The following is a 10,720-nucleotide window of genomic DNA, read 5'->3' as shown; positions in this document are numbered from 1 at the left end:
GTGAACTGGCTTTTATTGTAAAATGGAATGGAACGGTTTTTGTAGCATGGATTATGACGGTTTTTAATATTAATGACTTGTTAAATTTTGGATGGAATGGAATGTTTCATTAAAGATTGTTTTTCGAACGGAGAACTAGTCTTTTGTAGTTCAATTGGGCGATGAGGGCGAGGGGGGCAGAGCAGTTTTTAATTGTAAAATAGAATGAAACGGTTTTTTATAAAATAGACACTTATGACACTTTTTTAATGTTAATGGATTATTAAATTTTGGAGAGAATGGAATATTTCAGGAAAAATTGTTCTGCGAACGCCGAACAGAGAACTATTTTTTTTTACTTCAGTTGGTTGAATGAGGCAAAGAAATTTTAATAATAAAAGGGAGTGCTACGATTTTTTTTCAATTTTAGTGATTCATTGATTAGAAAATCAATAAGTCACTAAAATTGAATTTTCATTCCTGGTGAGGACCAAAACTAAACTCAATTAAGTTTCAATGAATAATTACAAGTATTATCAATTGAATTTTGCTGAATTTAGCGAGAGGTTTTTGGCAGTGGGCATTTATGGGATGGGACACATGAATAGGAATTGGGCCCGGGGAAATGAGGAGTTCAAGCAGAAAGAGAATAATAAAAAAAGAGAGAAATGATTTTTCTTCGATATTTTGAGTAACGGAGTCTGGGAAATGAGTCACACTGGAAGAAATAAAATTTTTATGTCACTCATGCTTCATTTAACACGGAACGACACGTCGAATAATCTAAATATTCCTGAATGGGGTGGGTTGATCGTAAAACTCAGGATTGTATTCAAAATTTTCTTAGCGATTTTTCCATTATGAAAAATGACATTTAAAGTTGAGCTGGATTTTTATTGAAATTTTGATATGTATTAGATCGCACGCGTGCGCTGGTCTATCTTTATAGTCCTTGTACTTGTGGGAACTTTTCATTTCCCAAAAAAAAATTAAAATCAATGATGAGGATGAACGATAAATGAAAAATTAATTAATAATTTTCCATTTTTGACAAATTCTCATTCACTTTTCGAAAGAAACTGTTATAAATCGATTCTCTAGAAAATTGGATAATTTTCGAAATTTTTCTGTAATGAAAAAAAAGATTGTTAATTTCCTAAAAAAATTCAGAAACCGGGAAATTTTGCCGGTTTTTTAGAATTTAGAGCCTGTACCCAAGCCAAAAAATGGCAGAGAATCAAATTTGTGCCAAAGTTAATTTCAAATTTATGAAAATATAAGAAATAAGAATTAATCAATTTCCCGCATCATAAACATGAGAAAATTGTAAATGATGGCTGAAAGAAAAATTCGCGAATTTGAAAATACCGCGTGTTTTTCAGCGACTAACTTCACATGACTCCTCCACCAATCAGAATCGAGGATTAGCACTCCGTCAGTTTCGATATATTTCGATCTAAAACAACTTCACGAAGCTTTCATCTTTCCCAAACAAAAAATCGATCCGATTTTTCTTCTAAAAAAAATGGAAACGAATTTGTTGATGAAAGCACCGCGCGCCGCCGCTAGAATAGCCGAATGATTTATTTTCCACGGATAAAAATAGGAATGGATAACAGAAAAATCGAATGAATAAATGAAATCAGATGAAAAATCCCAACTGGAAAATACAACCTCAAGATTTTGTGAAGTGAGAGCGTATATATTCTCGGAAGAAACTCAGGGGCGCTGACTATTCGCAAATCCACTCTCTCGCCGCCGCATTTTACGATCGCCTCTCATCCCCCTTTACAGTGCCGAGGGGCGAGGGAGGGAGAGAGAGTGCCCAACACACTCGAAGGAAAAGGCACTTCCGCCTAGACACGGAGTCGTCGTCACTGTCACGTATATAATCCTCACGCACACGTACAATTCACCGAGTATTCCTCCCCCCCCCCTCCCCCGATTCCTTATACGTTGAGTTGAAACTTCATCGCACGATTCACCAGATTTTATTTCCTTAAATCCAAAAAGCCGACGACGGATTTTGGTTAACTACCGTCCAAGACGGTTGGGGGTCGGTTTGGAGGTACATAAAATTGTTCGTGAGTGAGATAGTTTAGTGCACTCCAAAATCCGATCACCATTTCTCCATTATACATTTATTTCTCCTTCACCCGTCCTCCCACTCGCGTTGTTTTCCAATAAAAACGAGAAAAAAGACTTCTTAAAAAAAATTTGTTCTTTTTTTCCGGTGCAAGAGAAAAAACGTCGATTTTTTCAATAATCGAAGTTTATCCAGAAGAATCGATTCGCAACATCGATGTTTTTAAAGACATCGCCCATCCCCAGGTGGCGCTGGTCGACAGTAAATCTCCCTCATCCGCGAGTGAAAACAAAACCGTCGTCAGTGCCTACCCCAATAAAAATAAACTTCCTTCGCGATCGCTGGGAGGAATTCGCGGGAACAAAAACTGCTCAGTCCGCTCGTCACTATCGCGCCCATTCACTGATAATTCTTTCGTCTCCGATAAACACAAGAATAATGAACATCTCTATTTGCCCCTTCCCCCGGGCCGACCGTTTGTACTCACACACGTGCCTTTTATTTGGTCTGTGCATCAATCAGACGTTCAACCAGTGGCGGTAGACTGTGTAGCTCGGACTGAAACATTGTACACAATCCGTCGAGTGAGTTTAGTGAGGTTATTTGTGAACTCGCATTCAAGAGTGGGCGCTGGCCTCTTGATGAGCCTATTAAGATACATGTGTCGTCGATTTGGGGAATATAAAGAGACTCGCACCACCGCACGAGGAGACACACGATTCTCACGATCGCTTGTCAACCAGGTATTTTGTTTATAAATAAACCGGGGAAATGACGAATGACGTCAAAATCAACAGGGGGATTTGGGGCCAGATTTTGCTTGTTTTTTTTCCTCGTGTATTCGTAGAACGATGAATGGGTGTTTACGTGACGAACAATGACGCCCGATTTCTTCTGCTTTTGGAAATAAACTTAGTTTTTTATTCCAAATTTTTGAGTCTGAGCGGACTGACAGAGCGAAACAATCGACCACTTGAATTTCAAGGATTGTAATAGTTCATAACAAAATTATAAAAGTGGAATTTCAGGGAGATTTGGGTGGTGGTGTTAAAAATTATGAAATTTCAGATCGAAATGAAAATTCAATGAAACTCCAAATTTTTGAGCAGCAGAAAGATGAGTGGCGCAAATTACCTGATTTAAAAAAAATTAAAACTTGAATATTCAATTAAATATCCAATTAATTCAAAATTTAAGAACATATTTACCTAAAATCTTCTGATTTCTATTAATTTCAACAGAATAATTGACTTCAAATTTACTGTTTCCCCGAGTGTTTTAATATCATTTTGAATTATCAGTGACGAAATTCCTTGGCATTTCAATAGAACTATGATGTGATAAAAATGTCCAAGAAGTGGTGAGAAAAATTTGGGCGGCTCGAAAAATTGCGTGCTGATGCCTCTAAAGATGGTTTTGAACCAGGGGCGACTCCTAGAGCCCAATGTTCTATACATACTCCTAGACCCCATTGTCCTCCTAGACAATGATGTCACAACTCTGCTTTTCAATTGAAAACAGATATCATCTTTAGAGACATTTGTCATGTTTAGAGGCTCTAGCACGTCATTTCTCGACCCGCTCTTTCATTTGAGCCCAAAAAAACATTCATATCTTGTCTGACATCGCTGCTACAAACTCGGGTCTACAACTCGGGCCTTCAATTGAAAACCCGAGTTGAAGACCCGAGTTTGTAGCAAAGATGTCAGACAAGATATGAATGTTTTTTTGGGCTCAAACGAAAGAGCGGGTCGAGAAATGGCGTGCTAGGACCTCTAAAGATGGTTTTGAACCAGGGGAGACTCCTAGACCCCAATGTTCTATACATACTCCTAGACCCCATTGTCCTCCTAGACAATGATGTCACAACTCTGCTTTTCAATTGAAAACAGATATCATCTTTAGAGACATTTGTCATGTTTAGAGGCTCTAGCACGTCATTTCTCGACCCGCTCTTTCATTTGAGCCCAAAAAAACATTCATATCTTGTCTGACATCGCTGCTACAAACTCGGGTCTACAACTCGGGCCTTCAATTGAAAACCCGAGTTGAAGACCCGAGTTTGTAGCAAAGATGTCAGACAAGATATGAATGTTTTTTTGGGCTCAAACGAAAGAGCGGGTCGAGAAATGGCGTGCTAGGACCTCTAAAGATGGTTTTGAACCAGGGGAGACTCCTAGACCCCAATGTTCTATACATACTCCTAGACCCCATTGTCCTCCTAGACAATGATGTCACAACTCTGCTTTTCAATTGAAAACAGATATCATCTTTAGAGACATTTGTCATGTTTAGAGGCTCTAGCACGTCATTTCTCGACCCGCTCTTTCATTTGAGCCCAAAAAAACATTCATATCTTGTCTGACATCGCTGCTACAAACTCGGGTCTACAACTCGGGCCTTCAATTGAAAACCCGAGTTGAAGACCCGAGTTTGTAGCAAAGATGTCAGACAAGATATGAATGTTTTTTTGGGCTCAAACGAAAGAGCGGGTCGAGAAATGGCGTGCTAGGACCTCTAAAGATGGTTTTGAACCAGGGGAGACTCCTAGACCCCAATGTTCTATACATACTCCTAGACCCCATTGTCCTCCTAGACAATGATGTCACAACTCTGCTTTTCAATTGAAAACAGATATCATCTTTAGAGACATTTGTCATGTTTAGAGGCTCTAGCACGTCATTTCTCGACCCGCTCTTTCATTTGAGCCCAAAAAAACATTCATATCTTGTCTGACATCGCTGCTACAAACTCGGGTCTACAACTCGGGCCTTCAATTGAAAACCCGAGTTGAAGACCCGAGTTTGTAGCAAAGATGTCAGACAAGATATGAATGTTTTTTTGGGCTCAAACGAAAGAGCGGGTCGAGAAATGGCGTGCTAGGACCTCTAAAGATGGTTTTGAACCAGGGGAGACTCCTAGACCCCAATGTTCTATACATACTCCTAGACCCCATTGTCCTCCTAGACAATGATGTCACAACTCTGCTTTTCAATTGAAAACAGATATCATCTTTAGAGACATTTGTCATGTTTAGAGGCTCTAGCACGTCATTTCTCGACCCGCTCTTTCATTTGAGCCCAAAAAAACATTCATATCTTGTCTGACATCGCTGCTACAAACTCGGGTCTACAACTCGGGCTTTCAATTGAAAACCCGAGTTGAAGACCCGAGTTTGTAGCAAAGATGTCAGACAAGATATGAATGTTTTTTTGGGCTCAAACGAAAGAGCGGGTCGAGAAATGGCGTGCTAGGGCCTCTAACGATGGTTTTGAACCAGGGGAGACTCCTAGACCCCACTGGACAATGTTGTCACAACTCTGGTTTCCCACTGAACTGTCAGAGTTGAAAATCAGAGTTCATAGCAGAGATGTCAGACAAGATGTGAGTGAGAATCTACCGTGAATCCACGGTAAAATTGATCATGGAGCGTGCAAATAGACACTGCCAAAGTTGAATCCCTCAAATTCGCAAGGATAAACAATAACCAATAAACCAAACTTTCTTTTCGTCGGAGGAATTTCTCATCAATCCACTAGTTTTTATGCCCCAACGGCTGAACCAAATTACGAGTGAGTTCGTAAGAATGAAGAAAGAGGGATCTGGAGGGAGCGGGCAGCACGGAGACGATGCCAAGAGGCAATAACCGCAAGAGACTTTACGATAAAACTAGGTTTACTACCCGCTTACGGCTCTTACCTTTGACCGTCTACCAGGTTGCCTCTGCCCCTCTCCAACTGGCTCATTCTTTCCCCTTCATTCTCCAGACGGAACTTGTATGGAGCGCTATGAACTCTGCTTTTCAACTCTGACAATTGAAAAAAATCTATTTTCTAGCCGATTATCCCTTTCTGATTCTTTTTTCATTTCCTTTTCATAATAATGATTGAAATCCGATTAAATTTAGATTTTATAATTGGAAAATAGATTCAAAAATTTTCAAAATCGGATAGATTTTTCTATTACCCGAATGAGGTTTCGAATGGCATTTGTTCTGTTTGTTACCTACAAAAGAAAACAACCAGTAAAAGCGCGGTCATTATCTCAAAACTTCCCCCCCCCCCCTGCAGTTCTTCAATCACCAACTGTATCAATGCCCGAAGTATTTATTTACATAGCTTCATCTCACTCCGACTTCCTCTCGGCCGTCGGAAATCGATCCCACGGTTACGACGATATGACTGTAGACAAAACAGGTCACAACGTGATATAATGTTAAATAAATAAGAGTAAATGGAGTGATTGTTTATGAGCGCTGGAACTGCATTACAAACATACAGAGTAAAGCGTCAAAACGTTGAAAATGCGAGTGAACAGTCTTGGACTGTGTCAACATCGTGCATTTTGTTTGAAGAGAAATGTGCCACTGCCACTTGAAGTAAGGGTGAGTCGGGCGAAATGGGCACTTATGACTTTTTTTTTCAAAACCTTCATAACTCATTGAGTTTTTGATGCAATGAAATTATTTTTTAGTCTGGCTTTGGTCGGTTATTGGTCGTCTCTTTTCGAATAATTTGAAAATGGATAAATGAACAAACGAATGAATTGTTATTAATAAACTAATCGAGGCGATCACTTCCGTGCATTTTACATTATCATAATCTAATGAACAATGAAGGGGGAGGGATAGTCAGTTTGTATTGACACCTCAATTTATACAGATCGTTAGGTTTTCATTGTCAGCTTTATCAGATATTTATATTATTCATCATATTTTCGGTAGAGAATCGCAATGATTTCTTTATTATAGAGTCACTCCAATAGTATATTAATATTGGTACTGTTGATCGTTGTTAACTCGGGACTTGGAAGAATTTCCAAGATACTTCACTCGACGTTCGTCGGTATTACGTCTCCTTTCTGTCGCCGGCAGAGTATACTAACTCGGGTGAGGAAGAGGATTATACCAAAAACCGATCTCGGTGTTCGTCGTTCATCGGTTTTAGATTGCAGAATTCAACTAGCAGACCTAAAACTGACCTGATTCTGAACGCTTTCACCCTACGTTAGTCGGTAATACGTCTGGTTTTAGTCGGTTTTTGGTCGCCTCTTTTCGAATAAATTGAAAATGGATAAATGAACAAACGAATGAATTGTTAATAATAAACTAATCGAGGCGATCACTTCCGTTCATTTTACATTATCATAATTTAGTGAACAATGAAGGAGGAGGGATAGTCAGTTTGTATTGACACCTCAATTTATACAGACCGTTAGGTTTTCATTCTCAGCTTTATCAGATAATTATAATATTCATCATATTTTCGCTCGAGAATCGCAATGATTTCTTCATTATAGAGTCACTCCAATAGTATATTAATATTGGTACCGTTGATCGTTGTTAATTCGGGACTTTGAAGAATTTCTAAGACAGAAAAAAATACACAAAGTATTCCATATGTAGTGCAGACCGTTGAAACCTCCGGTCTATCGAACATTGAGACGACTGTACATTGCCTCTTGCAATTCCAAGAAATTGCGCACAGGCCCGTGGAATAAAATATCAACGACTGCACGCACATCGATTCCCCGGATCTATACATTGGGCATTAGAATCCCCGTGGCTGATACAATTTTCCTACCCTTTGAATACTCGAGAGCTAAAATGACTCGTGAATAGCAATTGAAAAAGTGTTCCCATACAATTGCCACTGTATTCGATAAAATATGGGAGCAATAAAACACCCTTTCTTCATATTATGTATTTATTTTTGTGGACGGAAACATATGTCCGAATGAACTATTGCAACATGCAGCTCACATGTGTGCGCGTCTGAGGGACAGGTATTTGTTACACAGGTGTGCCAAGTGTTGAATGGCTAATATAATATGTACACCATAATTCCATTCTCTTCGTATTGCGAATGGGGATAATATTCTTGCATCGGTGGCGCCATCATCTCCTCAAGCACAAAGTTGCAATTTCTTCGTTAGTCCCGTGTTTGCTCAAGGATGCATGCAGTGGGTTTCCGCATATTTCACATTCAATCGCAATTTTTCAGTGAAAAAAATGTCTCGTTTCCTACATATCTGCGGATTTTTTTATTTTTTCTTCGACTTCTAAATGACTCAATTACATTTTTAATTCTCGTCCATGCGATTCCTCAATTATCACTCGGGGATGATGAAGAAAAAACCCTCATCGAAATTCATGGAATATTCTTCATCAGTGGGAAAAAAACAATTTCTGTGATCAATTGTCTCTGAATAATCGCTTTACATTCTCAAAACAATTTCTTTGATCAATTATCTCCGAATAATCGCATTACATTCTCAAATATAATATAATGTTGACCTATAATATAATATGTACATCATAATTCCATTATCCTCATATTGCGAATGCGTCAATCGCAAATTTTCAATGAAAAAAATGTTTCATTTCCTACACATCTTCTGATTTTTTATTTTTTCTTCATTTTCTGAATGACTCAGTTATTCATTTATTTTCAATTCTCGTCCACGTAATTCTTTAATAATCACTCGGGGATAATGAAAACAAACTCATCAAAATTAATGGAATATTCGTCCTCATCAGTGGAAAAAAATTTCTTTGGTCAATTATCTCTGAATAATCGCATTATTTTTTCTCAAAGTAGCAGACACTCTGCACGTTAACATCTCTCATGCTGACATGTTGAGGCGCATTTTCACCAACCAGAGAAGACGAAATATACCGTATTGCCACATTCACGCAACTCGTCTCACTCAGCCACTTATGAAAATTGCGATTACTCTCTCAGTTCCACAATTCAATTCGCGATCTCTCTTCTCTGCCTTCTTCGGAATCCTTCCTCCTTGATCCCCACTCCTGTTAACCACATTCACTGTTGTACATAATCGTTCAACGTTACTCTTCCACGACTCCCTGGGCTGTTGGATACAATGTATCAAAGGAGACTATGTGCGGGCTGCCGCGAATGTTTCGGTATGCTATACATCTTCTCAACTCCATGATTCTCACACTTAAACATGTTATTCTGCTCTGGTGTGGGGTCTTGTGCCAGCAGCGTTGATTTCAGTGATTTTGGAAGAATAGGATTTAAATTACTGCAGCTGACTTTTAATGATTTCGTTGAGAGGCGTTGAGTGTGAAAATTACTGAAATTCGGAGAATACTTTGCGCCGTGAATTCTCTGCCAAAAGGGGATGGAAAATATTAAAGATGACGTTAACAAATTTGTTCATTCTGTAAAAACCGGATGAAGTGAGTTGAGGGTAGTTTGAAGGGGATGAATAATTTTAAGAAATGGTTGAAAATTCGAGGTGGGAGCGCCGCCATCTTTCAAGCGCCCACATCTGTCCACTACCTCGTATTTTAAACATTTCTTGACATTATTGATCTTTTTCTTCAGATCTTTTTATTCGGTCCATCCAATTTATAGAATAATAAATAAAATTTCCAGCTTTCCAATAAGGTCCAGTAAATAAGAGCAGTTGACTCCAAATGTTTTCATTAAGAAGCCTCGGGAGCAAAAAAATATTACCGAATGTCGGGAAAAACTCCGCGGCATGAATTTTCAGCCAAAAGGGGATACAAAATATTAAAGATGACATTAAAAAATTTGTTCCTTCTATAAATACTAGATTAAGTGAGTTGAGGGTAATTTGAAGAGAATAACTAATTTTAATAAATGTTTGAAAATTCGAGGTGGGGCTGCCGCCATCTTTGAAGCTCCTCGCGCCCACAGTAGTCGACTACCTCATATTTTGAACATTCTTTGAAATTATTTATCCTCCCTGTCTCCTTTAACCCAATTCCTACACTAATAAACAAATTTTCAAACTATCCTTCCGACTTTTCATCGTTTTTTGGCCGCGAATTCGCATTTCCGTATTTTTTTTACTCCCGAGGTCTTGTACTTCGAAATCCGTCCCCGGCGAATTCAAATCATCAAAAACACGACGAATGGAGTTAAATAAAGAAGATAGGTGGGGCAAAACGAATGATTTGGAGGGATTTCAATTTTTCGCGCAGGAACATTACCTCCGAAAATTGAATTGCTTATCGAGCCTGAGGAGAGTAGAACTGAGTTTGATAAGTGGCCTCTACCACTTGAAACAGATGGCAGATATTTTTGGTACATTGCAAGCATCGAATCACCCGAGGGCACATAATATGTTACATTTTAGACGATAATGTTGAAGCATTCGCCGATATTTCCGATACGGGAGTTCGCAGTTCTGGGTCACAGGCAGCCAGTGACAAACGGGATTAAAGTGTCATATTGGACCTTGCTCTTCCCTCTTCACTCACACTCATCCATATCTTCAACCTCTGGCATATTGAAACTATCGTGGAATGGACTGCACTCAATCGTTGAGCTCGTTCATGTTTCATAATGGGATTTTTTCTCGCCGTCAATCGAATAATGTTAGTTTTTGTTTTTCACTCATCCGAGTGTCATTGTGGAAAATAGAGTAAATAGATGACCTCTGCACGTGTCGAAAGTCACATTTTTCGCTTAGTTGGTAATCTCATTCAGTTATTGACGAGGGGACGGTAGTGGGCTGATTGATAACACCTCTGACACGAGTTAGATTGTTGCAATTTTTTGATTGACCCAAGATTACTGCGTCCACTTTAGTTTATCGATAATATTTGCTGATAGAGTTTTATCAATCGAAAATAATGAGTTTCCAGTTGTTTAGGAT

The sequence above is a fragment of the Diachasma alloeum genome, unplaced genomic scaffold (assembly GCF_001412515.2).
Source record: "Diachasma alloeum isolate Michigan unplaced genomic scaffold, Dall2.0 Dall_scaffold_00212, whole genome shotgun sequence".
Classification (NCBI taxonomy): Eukaryota; Metazoa; Arthropoda; class Insecta; order Hymenoptera; family Braconidae; genus Diachasma; species Diachasma alloeum.
The sequence above is the reverse complement of the archived record's forward strand: the minus strand, read 5'-3'. Positions refer to the sequence as shown.